Source organism: Aedes albopictus, chromosome 1, assembly GCF_035046485.1.
Source record: "Aedes albopictus strain Foshan chromosome 1, AalbF5, whole genome shotgun sequence".
Lineage (NCBI taxonomy): Eukaryota > Metazoa > Arthropoda > Insecta > Diptera > Culicidae > Aedes > Aedes albopictus.
In genome coordinates, this window is record NC_085136.1 from 19,169,488 (window position 1) to 19,189,167 (window position 19,680).

The following is a 19,680-nucleotide window of genomic DNA, read 5'->3' on the forward strand; positions in this document are numbered from 1 at the left end:
ACCTGTCATGTTCAGATTTTCTTAAACATTGCTATGAACATCAGTGTGCAGTTTGATGAAGAAGTTTTGTTAAAAACTGTCCTCAAGGGTAATTTATGAAATTGCAAAAAACGTTGTACGCAACTCGGTGCAGAACTTGATTTTTCCAGCACTCGTCGTAATTATCCAACTCGGCAAGCCTCGTTGGATAAATGTACGACTCGTGCTGTAAAAATCGTCATTCTGCACCTTGTTGCGTAAACTACTATTTCAGCACTGGTTGAAATGAACTTCCGCAGAAAAAAAATAAAACCAAAATAAACATTATTTGCAGCTTAAAGCACACTAACGTAAAATGGTGTTTGCTAAACGGAGTTGGTGACATAACATAGTATCGAAAGCATTCTTCGCTGCTGAGTGCTGATTCAAATTCCTCCAGTTGTTCGCTGTCATTGTCCGATTCGATTTGGGTTTCTCTTTGATATTCGTCCAAAACTTGTTCGACGGAAGTTTGTTCACCGGGATTACTTACTTGCAGATTGTCGCTACAGGAACTCTCCAATTCGTACTGCAACACCTTGGTTTAAACCTTGCCTTGCGTATCCGATACTCGATAGTTATTGCTGATCTTCAACAGTTGAAATTCATTGAAATCGACGCCCTTGCTGATTACTGCCTGCAGTGTATCCGTATCCATCAACCGTTATCCTTTGTGATCACCAGAGTATCCGACGAAAGTCATTGGTCTTGTTACTGGAATAAGCTTCTTGAGCGATTCCAAGCAACAGCATCAAAATTAAGGAAATTTTTTAATTCATGATTTTCTATTGAACTGAAACTTTGCACAGTTTTTAAGTTCCATCTAAATCGTCATTTTCCGATATCAAATTTTTATTTTGAATCACGACTAACTTTTCAAAAGGGTGTATGTGAAAATGGTTCAAAAATATTCAAAAATCTGCACAGCCAAAATGGTTCGTTCGATTGCAATAAATTTGTCAGCAAAGTTAGATAACTAAATGGTGATTCCTAAGAAAATATACACTGTGAAAAAACATCTTTTTTAACATTAAAAAATATATTTTTTGTCACAAAAACTCAAATATCTCAAAACCCTATCTTTTTACCAACGTAATTTTTTTAGGGAAGACGGTCCATTGTATTAGCAATCTACCATAAAAATTTGGTGATGGTAAACTAATAAACAAAAAAGTTATAACATTTCAAACATTTCACAATTTTCACATTTGGTAAATATTTTTTTCTGTGTAAATTATTTCGATCAGAAATCGCAGTTAGATGCAGATTTTATTGTTCAGCAAAGTTAGATAACTAAATGGTGATTCCTAAGAAAATGTACACTGTGAAAAAAAAATCTTTTTTTAACATTAAAAAATATCATTTTTGTCACAAAAACTCAAATATCTCAAAACCCTATCTTTTTACCAATGTAATTTTTTAGGGAAAACGGTCCATTGTATTAGCAATATACCATTAAAAATTGGTGATGATAAACTAATAAACAAAAATGTTATGACAATTCAAACATTCCACAATTTTCACATTTAGTAATAATTTTTTTTAGTGTAAATTATTTCGGCCGGAAAGCGCAGTTTGATGCTGATTTTATTGTTAATGGCCTTGCGTAAGTAAAACAATCTGTTTTTATTATGTATTATGTATATTATATGTACAGTACTGTTCCGATTTTATCACGCCCTCCGCGCATTAGTCGTTTATTGATTAATTTGCTGTTACATTTGAGGACAAGTGTTTTCCCTCTTCTTCAAGATGAATGTTGAAAGCGTGTTTTGCAACGTTAAAATATTGAAATGGGTATAAATGTTGAAGTATATTTCAAAGCATTTTTGAAAAGAGGCGTGATTAAATTGTTTAAACAGATGTCGCTGATGGTACGGTGGCATGACTCTCTGCACTTAGCACTTCTGGCAATTTCTCAGTTGTTGTCGTTTTCGAACTTCCTGCGCCCTGCTTTACCGATGATATACAGATGGCTCGTTTGTCAAAGTCTAGACGGCAGGACGTGCAAATGCGTAAATTTGTATTCAATTTGGGCATAACCAGTCTCTTTCAGTTTATCTAGGAGATTTCGTAACTCTTTTGAACATTTTTTTTCACAAGCGGTCTACAAGAGAGCGTTGAGTTGAAGACCTTTGAGAAAGCGACTGTTCATGTTGTTCGTTAGATTATAATAAACAAAATCACTTATTAGTTTTAACTGACTAGTTTGGTGTTGTTTGCTTGGACGAAGAAAAAATTTACTATAAAATTTTTAATATCCATAGCGGTAGTATTTTTTTGCTTTTTTGTGAGCATTTTCATGGTATGTATACACTATACAGACAAACAAACGTAACACTGACGAAATTTTCATTGACCACGCCTTTAACGATCATTTTGAATCTTGGTTGTGGCTTTCATAACCAGAAGAGTGCCCATCGTTTTTCTTTGCGTTTGACGTTTCACACTAGCGCCTTCTGATGACGATATTGCACAACGCAGTGTTTCGTGAAACATTTCCACCAGGTGGTGGTAGTGTGAACTGGGCGATGGATTTTCACGAAAATTGTTCTTGGCGTTTTGTCTGTTTGTCTGTGGTATGTACCTCTCATGTATTTGTTGTTGTTGAAGTTACTCGCATTTTTCCGATCATAAAGTCTGTTCTCTAAGGGCCGATTTCTTCACCTCGGCTTAACCCGTAAGCCAGGCTTACCCATATAGTTAAACCTGGCTTAACGCCTAAGCCAGGGTGAAGAAATCGACCCTAAGAGGTATTTTTTTGCAGATCAACTAGACGTATACGCGTATATATAAAACTTTTATTATGCAGCTTTCGTCTTCAAAATAAGTTTAATTCCATTTTTCTTATGATCAACAGCTTTTCAACACTATCAAGGGATTTTTTCACCAGTCACGTACAATAAAAAGTATGACAATCTCAATATTTTTGATCACAACACTGGATCGCGTGTAAGGTTCAAATAGATACTATAGTAATTATAAATAATCAAACAAAAATATCATGAAAACAACTTGTTTAATTCATGCGGTAGCCTTTACAATAAAATCAGCATCAAAATATAGTTCTCGAAATAATTTACACAGAAAAAAAATTTTTTTTGTTACTAAATGTAAAAATTGTGAAATGTTTGAAATGTCATAACTTTTTTGTTTATCAGTTTACCATCACCAAAATTTTATGGTAGATAGCTGATATAATGGGCCATTTTCCCTAAAAAATTGACGTTGGTAAAAAGATAGGGTTCTGAGATATTTGAGTTTTTGTGACAAAGATCATATTTTTTTATAGTAAAAAAAGAAATTTTTTACAGTGTATATTTTCTAAGGAATCATCATTTAGTTATCTAACTTTGCTGAAAAATTCATAACAATCGAACAATCCGTTTTTGCTGTACAGCTTTTAGAATATTTTTGAACTATTTTCGCATACACCCTTTTGAAAAGTTAGTCGTGAGTGAATATGAAGGTTTGATATCGAAAAATGGCGATTTAGATGAAATTGAAAAACTGTGCAAAGTTTCAGATATTTTTGAAATGGTCGCTCAGGATCGACTGACATGACTCCGTGGAATTCCTCTCTTTCTCTGTTGTTTCGGTTTATGGACGAACTCCTGACATTGGAAAACAGGCAGATGATACATGTCTGGTTTCCTTCCAGTCCAAACTTCGTGGGGTGTCGACGTTACTGATTTTGACGGTAATATGTTCTGCAGGTATACAGCTGTGTTCATGGCTTCGGTCCAGTTCAGCATCCACCAACATGCACATCGCCATCTCGAGTAAGTAACGGTTACGCCTCTCTGCAACTTCATTCGATTGGGGTGAATATTGTGGATCCAGCACCAAATTGGTGTCGGAGGTCACTTCATTGACTTCCGCTGCTTTTCCTATGCGTTAAACATAACGTCGGAAGTAGTGCGCTGTATAGTAAATCTGATGTTCTGTACAGCGCACTACTTCCGACGGTTTGTTTAACGCATAGGAAAGGCAGCGGAAGTTAATGAAGTTACTTCCGACACCAATTTAGTGCTAAATCAACAATAGCTCGTCGCGCACTGCGGTAATTACCCGTTCTGTCGAAATAATCGCTTTCAACGCTTCCCAGGTGTAAGTATTTGTCTTAAGTGGGTACACACTCATTTTTATTTCCCGAGCTTGGCTGTGTGAATCTCGCTTTCTGAATTTTGACCGAGACTCAACAAACAAGTTCGTAGGCTGCTTGGCAACAAAGCGTGTTATACTGATTCTCGGCATTTATAAGCTGAGATCTCATGAAAACATTTAGCTAGGTACTCGGCTGTGCAAAGCTCGGCATTCGTAAACCGAGATTCGACATTTTAAATTAAGTGTGTACATCATTTTGCTAATAATACTTCTTAGTATTGAATAATATAACCTCACACATTTTTCTATTTTAAAACTTTTACTTCTAATCGAATGCTGCGGTTGATCTTTCAGCTAATCTTGATTAAATTTTAATAATATAAACAATTGTTTCTATAAACTTAATCAAAAAGCGATTAATAAACTGTAATGCGAGAATGTTTTGGATCGCTGGACAAGAGTTTGGCTCGTTTACCTGTGGGTCTTTTCGGAGGCTGGATTTCGGGTTGTGATATTTGGTAGACTTGTAGCGTCTTGTTTGTCTTACAGCTTTGTCCAAGAAAATAACATTCCAACCTGCGAGTATGGCTTGGCCATCCTTGAAAATATTTCATACCATTGTAGGTACAGTTTGAAGAAGTTGCATGGTAGACCGACTCTGCAGGTTTTTCGTCGTTTGTCACGTCTTGGGGTTTGGCTTCTGGAATGAGTTGTGGGCGGAAGAGTCAGGCTCTTGCAAGGTGATATGAAACATTCTTGGTGAAAAGCAAAGGTTAATAGTTAAATTTCGAAGCTAACGTGAGATCACTTAAAACACACATTGTTGATGCCAATGAGTCTCGACTACTAACTACTTTTAATAAAGACTTGTGCAACAATTGACACATAAGTACAGTAAACAGCAATAGGTATTGCAGACTACATCTCAAATTGGACTATCACACTTTTTTTGGTACGCCTAAAAAGTGTGATAAAAGTGCACATTTGCCTCGGATCGTCTCGACGTCTTCGGTGCACTTATTCCTCCATTTACAAGGAATAAGTGCACCGAAGACCTCAATTCGATCCGACGTATCCCTGCGCTGTAATCACACTTTGAAGGTGTGTGCACACTATTGTGTCAGTCCAATTTGGGGTGCAGTCAGCAATAATCAAAATTTGAACCAAAATGCGGCTTTCTAAAGCAGTGCAAATTTTAAGTGATTTTTTCTCCCACATGGAAATAATTTACTACGGCAAAATCGTATGTACATGAAAGCCACGGGTATAAGCTTTCTGTTAAATGGTAAAAAGTTTGTATTTGCACCGAATTTCATTGAAATATTTGATTTTTCATCAATAATGATTTTAATATTAATTTGAACCAATTTTAATCTTAATTTGAACTACTGGCGGCAGCAGCTCGAGCATCTCACAAAACAGACAATTGCATGCTAAACAATGAAAAATCACATGAATCTGCTAATTCTCATACCTATTTTTCATTAGGCTGTGGAATCTCAACTCAGAATGTTCGAAATTCTTTAGGAATTTGGAAACAAAATTTGGATTTTTTCATCCCTCAACAGTAAACAAAGCAACCACTAGCGCAATCTACAGGCCAACACTAGAAGCTCACCCCTGTTTACTAGTTCAAATTTAGATTACAAATGGTTCAACTTAAGATAACATTCTCCAAGTAAGAATCACTTAAATTTTATAATTTTATGACAAATAATGCGGAATATTATTCGGTTGGTCGATTCTACGATAAATAAGCTTTCATTTGACGTGTTCACATTGCGTGTGATACAATGCATGAGCTGTACGAGTGCACCGAAAATGTGCTTTCTCCTGGGGGAAATGGGTGAAATCACAGTGATTTTTCAATTGCCTGTATTCCATGACAAAAACGCTTTTTTCAATGCTTTTAAAGTCCATGTTATCAGGTTATATTACGGAAAGCTGTTTAACATCTTTTTCGGGACAATATTTTCCTGAAAAAGTACGTCGTTTTAATGAATTTTGAAATGGTTCAAATTAAGATTACAATTTGACTAGTTCAAAGTTTGATTTCTTACCCTATTGCACATTACACACAGAACATAACTTAGTGTAGAATTAGCATAATGTTAAAATACACATTAATAAAAACAAAAAAAAACTTAACATAACTATTTTATGAACCATACAAAATGTTAAGAAACTACACTTTTGAATAAAGAAAAGACTAAGTAACTGAAATGACAGAATAGAACAACATAATACAATAAAGTTACTTGGAAATCCACGACACCTAACTGACGACTTGAAAAGAACCTAACAAATTACATGGACATTACTACAAAAAACAACAACTTTCAGATTTTCTACTGCAACCTTCCGTGTCAGCTTGCAACGGTGTCTTTTTGAATTTTCCGTGCTGCTGCTTCAGAAGGATTATGTCCTTTCCTGTCCAAGGCCTAGTTTAGAGGTTTCAGCGCTATCCAGCGATCGGTTAGTAACCTGTCAAAATGAAAAAGAAACAAAAACTTATACATGTGACATATGCAAATCCCTAAACCAAAACAAACATCTAATCCAAACTCAATCCAATCCAAATCGATTCGGTTTCAGGCAGCAAGCCTTCGCGCGAATCACTCATTTGAACTGCACTTAAACCCAACGCCTACTGGCTACTGATAATCAGAGACACAGATAACATAATCGCCAGGGGACGTTACCGTTAAAGCCCATATACAGCGACTCCTTTGTTTTGATGCGGCAACTGCCAGAAAAGTTTGCTTGCAGTTTATCTCCCTTATTGAGGTTAAACCACCCCATCGTAAAACACCATGCGGCTCCATTGTATTTGCAGCCCCTTTTTATGAATCCGATTTTCCTTTTGGTCGAGTGTGACGATTATTCTATGTATGTGTGGGTGTAAAGTGAAAAAATGGGTTTGATTGCACGTGTCACTTCTAACTTATAAGGGCGGGTTGCTCTTCCTTTTATCGGTATGACAGCAGCCAGGAATGGCAAAAGTTCTAGGAATAGCAGAGACGACTGCCAGCTCTGAACGCATATCCGAGTTTAACCAAGAGTACAGAAGACCCAAGTAACACCATTGGCGTAACTAGGATTTTTTCCTGGAGGGGGCCCAGGGGGGGCCTGACCTGAGATGAATTTTAAGCGGGATGGGCGCCCGATATGTGAATATGCAAATCAGTATTGTAGTTTTTAGTAATCATAATGACTTTTTCAGATTTGTTCATAGTTTTGTAAACTATATGAGTACGAACAATTCCTCCTAGATTTTTTCCATAGCTTAATTCAGTGATTCCATCTTGGCTTCTTCCAGAAGTTCAATCAAGATGTAAGTGTCCGCAGTTCAGTGTGGAGTGTTTTTGAGATTTTGTGTTGATTGTATATCGTGTTTAATATAAAATAGTGCAGGTAGTGTTCGTATGTGTTGTGCAGTTTTCTCCGTCAATGAGTTGTTAGGCAAGAGTAGGTTAGTCTACCCTACTGCGTCGCCATATCTGCAGTTTCCACAACCCACCACCAGAGGGATAGAAGGATCCTGTTGGTAGCCCAAAAGGGGTGGCGATAAGGGAAAGCAAGATGGAAGGATTCTTTGAGAGATTGCTTAACGGACACTGTGATCTCGGGTCACTACCTGAACAGTAAAGGTCAGGGACTCAACTGCACTCCATTATGATCAGGATTGTGACTGACAAAAGAATCGCCAACCTGAAAGGTTGAAGTAGTGCGGAAGTTCCACACGTTTCATACCCGCCAAGAAAGAGTTGAAGGATAAGTGAAAAGTGGCAGAGCGAAGAAGGACAACAGAACCCCGCTGTTTTTGGACAGAACTACGGTTCTATAGAAGTTCACCCCCCACCCCCCACCCCCCCTGACCGAGTCCGTCAACATACTCGACCGCCGGAAGTCCAGAAGGGCCTGCGAATGCCGCCATCGCGTTGTTTCGCCACCCCGTAAGGCCACAGAAGAACCGACAGACACTAGCCGTGCACGTCGCCATCGTTGAAGACCTGGAGGAGTACAATGTGTGGTGGAGAAAGGTGGAAGGTAGAAGAAGGGGCCCCTAATAGATGAAAAGACAGGTTAGAGTAGATTAAGAATGTGGGAAAGTGCAGGGAGAAGAAGAGGCCGGAAAGTCCGGGAATAAATGTGTAAATGTAACGTGACGTGAGTTTTTATGTTCGACAGTGCGAAGATTCCCTGCTCGCGATTAACTGGTCGAGAAGCATGCCGACCCTGAGATGTTGTTTCAGGGAGTCTCAGGAAGGCTCCCCTCTTGAGCTAGACGGCAGTTACAAAGAATTCATCTAGGGATTCCACTAGACATTTTTTCGGGGATTTGTCCTGGGATATCTTTAGAGGTTCCTCCAGTAATTGTTCCAGTGCTTTTTTCGAAGTTTCCTTCAGGAATTTCTCCAGAGATCCTTTAAGGTATTTCTGCAGGTATTCAGAGATTTCTACAGGGATATCTCCATATATGCCTTCCAAAATTCCACTAGAGATTGCTCCAATAATTACATCTGGAATGATTCGAAGTATTTCCACAGGAATGTATTCCAGAAATTCTTTTAGAAAATTTTACTTAAAGATTCTTAAAAAACACTCCAAGAACTGCTTGAAAAATTTGTACAAAAAACCTTTAGGGATCCAATTTTTTTTTATCTGTATTAACGAGATTTTTAGCCCTAGGCTAGTCCATCTCGAGACCCACGCTTTACTTCCCTTCCGACGGAAGAACTCACATTTTGCGAGTTTGTCGGGAGTGGGATTCGATCCCAGGTCCTCGGCGTGATAGTCAAGTGTTCTAACTATCCCACCAGGTCCGCTCCACTAGGGATCCTAGTATTCCTTCAACAATTGCTGCAGACATTGATTTCTTCATTTTTTTATCCAGGAATATTCCTACAAAAATTCTTCCAGGTATTCGCGTAGAAAGCTCTCCAGAGATTCCATAAAGAGTTCTTAATGGGGCTTGCTTCCGGGATTCCTCATCGGGTTTCTTCAGAAATTACTTCAAGAGTTCCTCCAGGGATTCACCGGAAATTTCTTCTGTTATTCTTACAAAAACGAATTGCGAGATTATTTTAAACATTTCTAGAAGAACTCTTATTGGGATTCCTTCAGAAACTCCCGCAGGAATTAATCCAGGACTTCAGAATTTCCTCAGGAATTTCAGCGGTTTCTTCAGTATTTCCCCTGAGAATTCTTCAGAAAATCCTCCTGGAATTCCCTCAGAAAGCGAACTTTGTATTTCATCAGAAATGAATCTTGAGATTCCTCCAGGAACTCCTCCGGAAATTCCTCCCGGATTTCTTTTCAATAATTATTCCAGGTATTCCTCCTGGCATGTCTCTAGGATTTCATTCAGGCATTTCTCCAGAGACTTCTGCAAGAGTTCTACCAAGAATTTCTCCAGGTATTACCCCAGGTATTTCCTCAGGAATTACTCAAGGAATTAATTCAAGTATGGATCCAGGAATTCTTCCATGAATTCCTCCGAAAATTCTTCCAGGAATTTCTTTTCTAGGGTTTCCTCTGCACATTCCTCCAGGATTTATTTCATGGATCCCTCCAGGAATTCCACCGATGATTCCTGCAGTAATTCCTCCAGAAAATCCTCCTGGAACTCCACCAGAAATTCCTTTCTGAATTCCTCTAAAAAATTCTCTAGGAATTCCTTCAGAAATTTCTCCATGGATTCCTTCCAGAATTCCTCTAGAGATTCTTCCAGGAATTCATTCAGGGATTCTCAAGATATTCATTTAGGGATTCCTCCTGCAGTTCTTCCATGAATAGTTCCACGGATTTTCCCCAAGATTTCCTATAGAGATTTGTCCAGGAATTCCTCCTGAGGTTCTCCCAGAAATTGTTTCTTGGATTCCTCCAGGTTTTTTTGCAAGAATTCCCCCAGGGATTCTTCCAAGTAATTCTCTAGAAATTCCTCTATAAGGATGCCTCCAGGAATTCTACAAGAGGTTACTTAAGTATTACCCCAAGAATTCCTTCAGAAAGTCCTCCAGGAATTGATCCAGGAACTCCCATAAGAATTCCTTCAGAAATTACTACCGCAATTCCTTCAGGAATTCCTCCTGGAATTCCTCCAAAAATTCCTCTGGGAATTCCTCTAGAAATTTCTCTTGGATTTTCTTGAGAAATTTCTCTTGGGGTTCTTCAGAAATTTCTCTTGGAATTTCTTCAGAAATTTCTTTTGGAATTTCTTCAGAAATTCCTCCATTAACTGCTTCCAGAATTTCTCTCGAGATTCCTCCAGGAATTCAATCAAGAATTCTTCCAGGGATAGTTCCAAGGAATTTCCACAAAAATTCCCTTACAGATTAATCCAGGAATTCTTCCTGGGGTTCCGCAAGGAATTTATTAAGAACTTCCTGCAGGAATTTGTCCAGAACTTTCCAGGCATTCTTCCTGAGGTTCCTCCAGAAATTGCTTCAGGGATTCCTCCAGGGATTTTTCAAAGAATTTTCTCAGGGATTCTTCCAAGAATTTCTCTAGAAATTTCTCTAAGGATTCCCCTAGGAATTTTTCAAGAAGTTTCCTTAGAAATTTCTCCTGGGAGTTTCCCCATGGACTCATCCCGGGATTTCTCCAGCAATTCATCTAGAGATTGCTTCGGGAGTTCTTATAGAACTCCAAATTCCACTCGATTGCTCCCAGAATTCTTCTGAAAACTCCTCCAGGAACTCATTTAGAAATGTATCCAGAGATTACTCCAGGCATTAGTCCAGGAATTTCTCCAGGGATTTTTCAAGAAAATTCCCCAGGGTTTCCTCCAGGGATTTCTTAAGGAATTTCTCGAGAAATTCCTCCAGGAATTGATACAGGCATGTCTCCAGGAATATATCCAGGGGTTACTCCAGAAGTTCCTCCAGAGATTTCTATAGGGATTCCTCCAGGCATTAATCCAGGATTTCTTCAGAAATTACTACCGCAATTTCTAGAAAATCCTCCAGGGATTCATTTAGAAATTACCCCAAGAATTCCTCCTAGAGTTTATCCAAGAAATATTCCAATAATTCTTCCTGGGATTCCTGAATGATTTCCTCCTGAGATATCTCTAGGAATTCCTTCAAATTTTTTTCAGGAATCCTCCAGGAAATCCTCAAGGGATTCTTTTAAAAATTTCCCCACAAATTCTTCATAAAATTTATTCAAGAATTATTCCTGGTATTCCTCCTGGCATTCTTCCAGGATTTCATCCAGGCATTTCTCCAGGAACTCCTCCAGGAGTTCTACCACGAATTTCACCAAAAATTACCCCAGGTATTTCTTCAGGAATACTTTCGGTAATTTATTCAGGAATGGATCCAGGAATTCTTCCAGGAATTTCTTCGGAAATTCGTACAGCAATTCCTTCAGGAATTGTTCCAGGAATTCGTCCAGAAATCCTTCCAGGGTTTCCCCCAAGAATTAATCCAGGAATTTCTTCTCCGCGGATTCCTCTACACATTCCTCCAGGAATTATTTCATGGATTCCTCCAGAAATTCCTCCGATGATTTCTCCAGTAATTTTTCCAGAAATTCCTTCTGAAATTGCTCCTGTAAGTCCTCCAGAAATTCCTCTGGAAATTTCTCCTGGAACTCCATTAGAAATTCCTCTCAGAATTCCTCTAGGAAATTCTCTAGGAATTTCTTTAGGAATTTCTCTATGAATATATTCAGAAATTTCTCCATGGATTCCTTCCAGAATTCCTCTAGAGATTCTTCCAGGAATTCATTGAAGGATTCCTCAAAGAATTGATTAAGGGATTCCTCCTGGAATTCATCCATGAATAGTTCCATGGAATTTCCCCAAGATTTCCTATAAAGATTTGTCCAGAAATTCCTCCTGAAATTCCACCTGGAACTTGTCCGGAAGTTCCTCCAGGAATCCCTCCTAAGGTTCCTCCAGAAATTTGTTTCAGGGATTTCTCCAGGGTTCTTTCCAAGATTCTTTCAAGAATTTTTGTAGAAATTTCTCTAAGAAATTTTGCGGGAATTCCTTATGAGGTATCTTCAGAAATACCCCAGGAATTCCTTCAGAAAGTCCTTCAGGAATTCATATAGGAATTCCTTCAGGAATTCCTCTAGAAATTCCTCAGAAATTACTACCGCAGTGTCTTCAGGGGTTCCTCAAGAAATTCCACCGAGATTTATTGTAGGTATTTCTTCAGAAATTCCTACAGGAATTTCTTCAGAAATTGATCAAGGAATCCCTCCAGGAATTTCTTCGGAAATTCCTACAGCATTCCTCCAGAAATTTCTGCAGGAAATCCTTCAGAGATTGCTTCCGATATTCTTTCAGGAGATTCTTTAGGAAATTCTATAGGAATTTTTCCAAGGGATTCCTCCGGAAATTCTTTCAGGTTTCCTCTGGGAATTAATCCATGAATTTCAACTCCAGGGATTCCTCTAGAAATCCGTCCAGGAGTTATTTCACGGGTTCTTCTAGAAATTACACCAGGAATTCCTCCAAGAATATACCAGAAATTCCTGCAGGGATTCCTCCAAGGATTCTTCCATGAGATTCCTCCAAGAATTCCTCCTGGAATTCCCCCAGAAATTCCTCTGGGAATTCTTCTAGAAATTTATCTTGGAATTTCATCAGAAATTTCTCTAATGCTCCAGGAACTTCTCCAGGTATGCCTCCTTCAGAAATTTATCCATTAACTTTGGAGCCAAGGGCTCCAAGACAAATCAATCAATCAATCCATTAACTTTTCCAGGGAATCCGCCAGGAATTTGTCCAAAAAATTTTCTAGGATTTCCTCCAGAAATCCATCTTGGAATGGCTGAGAAAATTTGCCTATGATTTCACGCTACCTAATTTCATTAACCTTCAGAAACTTCATACCAATTTGTACGATAATAAAAAAAAATCCCCTTATGCTCCAGGCATTAGGGATATCCTTCAGAAATACATCTAGAACTCCTCCTGTGATTTCTTGAAGAATTCCTCTAAGGATTCCTCCAGGAATGCATCCAGAAATTCTTCCAAGGATTCATCTAAAAAAAATTCTAGTAATTTCTACAGGGATTTCTGATGCGGATTCTTCAGATTTTTTTTCCTGAAATTCCTTGCATAATTGCTCTTCGGATTCTTCAAGGAATTCATCCAGGGATTCCTCCAGGTATACTTTTACAAATTACTCCAAGGGTTCCTGCAGGTATTGCTCCGAGAATTCTTGTAATGATTTCTTCCGAAATTTCCCTCGGGATTTTTTTTTTAATTTATTCAGCGGTTAGTTAAAAAATTACAGTATTCCGTTCATAATGTTTTTCAGGGATTCACCTAGGGTTTTTTTTAGGATTACTTGTAGATTTTTTTTATTAATTTGAAGGATTTCTAGAGGAATTGAAATTCTTTTAGATAATTTTAGAGGGACATAGAAGCCAAGAAATTCTCCTAGAAGTCATCCAGGAATTCTTTCACAATTATCTCATGAATACCAAGTCTTTTACAAGTCCAATCATGAATACCTTGAAACTTACGATTACATCTTGCAGCACCAGCTTTTAAATATATTAAAAAACCTCAATGACCATTTGAATTTGTGCGTTGTTTGATAGACGCAAAAATACCCCTGGCCCACGAAATAAAAGAAATTAATAGTGACCGACTAGAAATCACCTCCAGCATGGTTTTAATGAATACACTCGCGTTTAGTTTTAAACGTGAATTATGTAAGGTACCACGGCAGTCTGTAAATGTTAGTTAAGTGTCATTGGGGTGATTTGTATTACCTGTTGACTTTATGTAAATAAATAAATAAAATTAAAAGTTTACGCTTCAGCTACGTACATCTATTCTCACTAGGAATTCACAAACTTTTGCTGAAATTCCATTGCAAATTCAACCAGAGTTTTTTTTCCCACATGATACTTGATTTCCATAAAGAAGCACTTAACCATATTTTGCAGTAATGCTGCTAGAAAATTCAAAGATTCTTAAAGGTACCCATCCAGGAATTTCTGGAAATTATCATTTAGGTTTAATTTCTCAGCGATTTAAAAAAGAAGATGTACAAACAGAGCCGTAGCGTGCGGTTGGCCAGGTTGGCCCCCGCCAAGGGCGCCAGCCTCAGAGGGGCGCCGAAAAGGCCTAAGGCTAGAAGGAAACAGAATGAAGCTATTGTATTCTTGAATGATATCAAGTTTTCGCTAGTTACAGTATCTTAAATTGATCATGTGTTTTTTTACGTTCTGTATTCATAAAAAAAAACAGATTTTTATTCCTCCAGAAATTCTCACAGAAACTCCTTCAGGAATGCGTAAAAAAATGAAATCAAGAATTATTCTGAAGATTCCTTTCGAAATTTTTTGAATGACTTCTATAGAAATTCCTCCAGACATCGAGTTATCTAGGGATTAATTCAAAAATTGGTCAAGGTTTCGATATTTCTTGAAGGATTTTATTAGATAAACTTTCATAGTTTCCTTAAGAAAATTCTTTTAAAAAATGATTCATGGATAAATTTGGAGATTTTCTTAGGATACCTTCAGAAATTTCTCCACAGATTTCTTATAACTGTTTATGCTTCAATTTCTTAATATCACATTTTTTTTCTTTATTTTCTTATAGAAAATCCTTTAGAAATACCTCCAGGGAATTCAGAAATGCATCTGAGAAGAAATCTCTTATATCGCTTAGAAATATGAAAAAAAAATGAAATCACTGGCAGATTTTTTAAAAAAAATCTACCATTGATTTCATAATTTTTTTTCCAAAGATTTCTTTTTAAAAGCCTTTCATTCAGAAATTCCTCTAAAGATTTCTTCGTAAAACCTTCTGGTGATCTTTAAAAAATAACTCGAGGGATTCCTTAAAATTTTTTCAGGAATTCCTTCTAACATTCTTCCAAGCTACAGAGACGAACCAGCCAAGGACTGAAAGTCTTTTAAATAAAGACAAATCAATTAATCTTCCAAGCATTCTATCAGAAATACTTGCAGTGGTTCTCCACATAACCTTACAGGCATTCCTTTATGTATTACTTCACAATCTGTTCCAGCAATTCCTGCAAGAATTACTTCATGAATTACATTGAAAATTCTTTCTGAAATGTTTCCCGGATTTTTTTTTTCAGGGATTCCAGAGGTTATTTCCAGAAATTCGTTCAATGGTTCCAGCAGGAATTCTTCTAGAGATTTTAAGAAAAACTAATAAAAAGGTTTTTTCCTCCCGGCATTCCTCCATGTCCGTGATTCGTTCAGTGCTTACTGAAACTTAACTTTCTTCTGGGAAATATTTCGATTAAAATTCAGAGAAAACCTTTGGTAAAGTTATTTGGTAAAGCAAATTTGAATTAAAATGGCAATAAATGTAAATTCAAAATTAAAAGGTCGTTTGAGGATTTCTGAAAAGCTTTGAAACTCAATTAAGTATTTTTGGTAACAAAATTCAGTTGAACCAAAAATCCAGAAAATGAAAAAAATACTGTACGGTTTCTTGAATAAATGTATGCATCATTTATGTTAGGAATCTGGAATGTAATTTCTAATTATTGTTCTGGTCTCAATGAGATTATTGAAATGCAAAATGTGCTCAAACTCGTGTCAGAGAAATGAATTTCGAAAATTTTTTGGATGACCCCATTGACATTCCTAAGGAAATACACGAATGAAAAACACTGTAAGAAAATAAAAAAACGGGAAAAATTTGTTTCTTCGGAACACCCAAAACCCATGTTTAAAAGAAAAAAAAAATGAATATCTACAAACGTTTGTAAATTCACGAAATTTAATTGTCGTGGGGCGCCAATCTGGATGCTTGCCAAGGGCGCCATGGGACCACGCTACGGCTCTGTGTACAAAGTATTGCTTTTTATATAATTCTGATTATATAATATCTCCAAACAAAACTAACTTTGGACAATGATCTTGTAAAGAGTGACAAGTTGAGAATTGTCTCCAATAACTGTCAATTTAAACACATATTATGCCAAATAAATTTCTATTACTGTACGTTCAACTGCACGTAATTTTCGACTAGCGAAGTTGGATTTTTCTCCAAATCCGTGCGTCGGACCTAACTTCGGAAGTGGTGCGCTGTATAGTAAACCTGGTCCGCTATACAGCGCACCACTTCCGAAGTTAGGTCCGGCGCACGGATTTAGAGAAAAATCCAACTTCGCTAGTCGAAAACTTCGATTTTCAACTAAATTGAGAATATAGATCTATGTCTGTCACCACGACAGTGGTTTTCAGATTTTTTCTAATTTCCATATATAAAGTCATGAAAAATTTCTGGGGGGGGCCTGGCGGATTCTGGGGGGGGCCTGGCCTCCCTGCCCCCCCCCCTCTAGTTACGCCAATGAGTAACACACTTGTCACAGAAGAGTAACGGCGGCGCAGGTTTTTGTTGCGCAGAAGTCACTGTGACTTACTTCTAACAAGTTAGTATTTATTTGTTACAAGCAAGTCATAGTGACTTCTGCGCAACAAAATCCTGCGCTGCCGTGACTTTTCGGTGACAAGTGTGTTACTTGGGGAGACAGAAGTTTTGCTTTTTCACCGAACGATTTCGCTCCCATTTGCTGCATTTGTCTGCGGGACGTATACGCAATAATGTGTGGAATACGGAACAAATGAAACACACAATAATTGACAGTGACTGCAGGGCTGTGTGCGAGTGGGAGTCTTAAAAATAAAGCAACTCCTTGGTTTCGGCTCGGTTGAATCAACAATACTTTTTTCTGTCGCAGTACTTGTAACAAAGATAGATGTAGACATTTCTATGTCTGTGTTTTCCTTATGGATTGAAAGTATACATTCAAGGAACAAATTTTGCTTCACTGCCATCAGTGAATAAAGCTTGAACATTGTAATCAACATTTTTATACAAATGAAGAAACTTTTCTATGAGAAAAAAGTTTTGATCTTTGCCTTATTTATACATTTTGATTATGATTTGCAACATGAGGAACATTCCTACGTATTCATCGTAGGGTATTTTAACCAATAGTGGACCCCTTAGTAGCTGAAAATTGCTCTGATCGTTAAAACAGTATGATATTCCAATTAAATTGCCCCTGTCAACGTTTGCACAGCAAGTTCTATGTCTTTCCTGCACATTGCACACAAAAACCTTACCAAACCACCCTATATTTCCCATAAAATAATCATTTCAAATCTGGCTCAAATTATCCTATAGTGGTCCCCCCAGAGTCCACTATAGGATTGTTGGGGTCCACTATAGGATAAATCGTATTCTCTTACCATGTTAAAACGGAGACAATAGTGGACCCCCTTGGATTTAACCAATAGATTTGTTTACATTTACAAATTTGTTCAAAAAATCAAATTATTGCTTTCCAGCGTGGCTCCACCACTTGTAACTACTGGCTAGGAACATGATCCATCGTCTCCCGGTGGAAGTTCACCGGTAAAAACAGATTTAAGCAGGAAAATTAGGAAAAATATAAGGGGGTCCACTATAGGTAAGGGGTCCACTATTGGCTAAAATACCCTAATCATAGCAGCTTCCTGCATGAAACCTTCGTTCATCAAACTTGTACACTGAAAGAAAAACAAAAAAAATCTTCTATTACGCGTCGGTATAATACTACAAAACTTTTCGTAAAAGTTGTGTAGAATTACACACACTACATCCGTGAAAATTTCAAGCCAGTTATTTCTCAGAACGTTTAAAACTTCTTTATTGTTTTATCTCCTTCTTGTGGTGTTCCCCAGCACGTTTTTAAGACCACAGTGAATGCAATTGCTATACTGAAATTGAATCATCCAAGTGGGCGACGAAATAATGGCAAACTTTTTCAGCTTACTGTGTGGTTTTGGTATCAGGTATCAGTATCGCGCCGATGTGGTTGGGAGATGGATAATCTTGTTTGCGTATACAGAATGATGGATACGATAAATGATGACAACTGCTGCGAGTACTAAAGCAGTTATTCCTCCGTGGCATTGGATTGTCAAAAATTGAGGCTAAGACAGGAGACTTGGAATAATTCAGATCATTAACTAAGCATAGGATAATAAATACTAACCCCTAATCAATCTCCATTACTTTTACTTCATCCGATGCGATGTAGCGGAATCATCAAGAGAGTGTTCCGAATTTCGCTGAACTCACTTCGCTGGTGTTTGCACGTGGCTCTTGAGTACCTATTCGAGAACTGAATGGTTTCCATTTCTTGGAAAAAGCACTTGTCTATCGGCAAACTGACATAATTTCGGTCGATTGATTGCTCGCTTACCGGTAATCAGCACCCATCAAAGGCGATAAATGCTTCCTGGAAAGCAATTTTATTTCTGTCGGTAAACATAGTTGGATCTGAAGAGGATTCTTAGTTTTTTTTGCAGACTGGAGTACCTTTCCGACTAGAATAAATTGTATCAAGTTGGCATTGTTTTGTTGTTATATGTAATAATTTCCCATGACTTTCTATAGATGCAAAATAATATTACTCCCGCAACAAAAAAACTCTGGTTTCCTAGCAAACGCTGTCATCGAATCCTTTTTTTTTTCGCATACGTAAACTAGATTATCCATCCCAACTACCACCACCAGCACTCAGCGCTGGTACCGGACCACACAGCAAGCTGGAAAAGTTTTCCATTATTTTGTCGCCCACTTGGATGATTCAATTTAATCAGCAGTTGCAAAATAAACAAAAAGTGAATTGAAAAAAATACCGACAATTTGTTGACAAAGTTAGCCACTTACAGATGCACTACTGTAAGTAATTCTACAAAACTTTAATGAAAAATGTTCTATCAATGGATATTAATTACTGAACGCTTCATGGGCGAGTTTTTTTTTTCAGTGTATGCTAATGGTGAATGATAACTTTATGCCAGGAAGCTGCTATGAATACAGAGGAATTTTCCTGTTGTTGTAGGTCATATCATAATCAAATGTAAATAAGCCAGTGTGCTCAAAACTTTTCCCTCGTAGCAAAGTTTGTTTCATTTTAATAAAAAAGTTGATCACAATGTTCCAGCTTTGTGTGGCAGAGTAAGGGAAAATATGTAGGTACCTAGAATGTGTACTTTCAATCTGTAATCTGTACACACACACACACACACATACATTCAAATGTCTACACATTTTCTTTTTCCACAAGTTTTGTGACAGAAACCAGAAATTTTGTCGAGTCAACCGGCGAGTCGAGACCATCAGTATTGCTTTGTTTTTCAGACTTCCACCCCCACCCACACACACACACACACACAGCTACCACTACTGTCAATTATTGTGTGTTTCATTTGTTCCGTGTTCCACATTGTTGCTTATAACCACCGCAGACAAAGCAGCAGCAAATCTAGACGAACATTTGAAAAGGGCCTATCTGCTTTGCGTAAACAAAAATGTTTTTGTCTCTGTAGGGTCTATCTGCATCCACCCACGCACATCCCCCCCCTCTATCAGAAAGAGTGTTCTTCAAGCTATCTGTTAAGGGTGCTGATGTGCGTGGGTGGATGCAGATGGGCCCTGCAGAGACAGAAATATGTTTGTTTACAAAAAGCAGATAGGCCCTTTTCAAATGTTTGTCTAGAAATGGGAATGAAATCCTTCGGCGAAAATGCAAAACTTCC

At 37.7% G+C, this 19,680-nt stretch overlaps 1 protein-coding gene across 1 annotated transcript in view; it reads left to right on the forward strand.

Annotated features, from left to right (window-relative positions):
* Window positions 1-19,680, forward strand: part of LOC109433624 (uridine phosphorylase 1) — a 115,239-nt gene that overhangs the window by 7,841 nt on the left and 87,718 nt on the right. The gene's annotated exons all lie outside the window — the stretch shown is intronic.